This window comes from Octodon degus, unplaced genomic scaffold (assembly GCF_000260255.1).
Source record: "Octodon degus isolate 3935 unplaced genomic scaffold, OctDeg1.0 scaffold00243, whole genome shotgun sequence".
In the NCBI taxonomy this organism is placed as follows: domain Eukaryota; kingdom Metazoa; phylum Chordata; class Mammalia; order Rodentia; family Octodontidae; genus Octodon; species Octodon degus.
The window spans coordinates 537,469-537,901 of record NW_004524819.1 but is presented as its reverse complement, the minus strand read 5'-3'; positions in this window follow the sequence as shown (position 1 = coordinate 537,901).

Genomic DNA, 433 nt, shown 5'->3' with positions numbered 1-433 from the left:
TGCCCTGGGAGTGGGTCTGGCATGGTATGCTGGGGATTGAATTGTGGTCTCTGCATCTGCCTAAGCAGGTGCTTTAATCCACTGATCTATCTGGCCAGCCCATGAGATCTCATTTTATATGGAAGAAGATACATAGCATAAGAGACGCACAACAGGTCTTCTTGGCACTATAAAACACATTTTTAGCCAGAAAAAATAAAGAGCTATACAATTGAATATGATTAAGAGGGTTGCATTACCATACCCCTTAGGACTTGGTCCCCTTGTATATGGAAATCCTGGAGGTCCTTAACAAATTATTATCCCTACATCAAAAGTAATAGTGAGGAAATTAATAGCTGTGAACTCACACATTAGGAAAACAGAACGGGAACAAATAAACACCCTAATGCTGCACCTTCAACAACTAGAAAAGGAAGAGCAAACCAAACCC